Source organism: Vollenhovia emeryi, unplaced genomic scaffold, assembly GCF_000949405.1.
Source record: "Vollenhovia emeryi isolate VEMERY1.0 unplaced genomic scaffold, V.emery_V1.0 DF939267.1, whole genome shotgun sequence".
NCBI lineage: Eukaryota > Metazoa > Arthropoda > Insecta > Hymenoptera > Formicidae > Vollenhovia > Vollenhovia emeryi.
The window spans coordinates 215,260-215,529 of record NW_011967099.1 but is presented as its reverse complement, the minus strand read 5'-3'; positions in this window follow the sequence as shown (position 1 = coordinate 215,529).

Sequence of the window (270 nt, the reverse complement as noted above, 5' to 3'; positions counted from 1 at the left end):
TTGGTCAAATTTCAATCTAATCCCAATCTCAATCCGTAGTCTGATACGGGCTTAACTTTTACTCTGATTGGTCAAATTTCAATCTAATCCCAATCTCAAACCGTAGTCTGATACGGGCTTTACTTTTACTCCGATTGGTCAAATTTCAATCTAATCCCAATCTCAATCCGTTGTCTGATACGGGCTTTAAGGGGAATGAATCGTCGCCGTTTTTGCTGTATTTGTTACAAGAATTAATGAAAAGGGTGTTGATCAGGGTGACCGTGTACT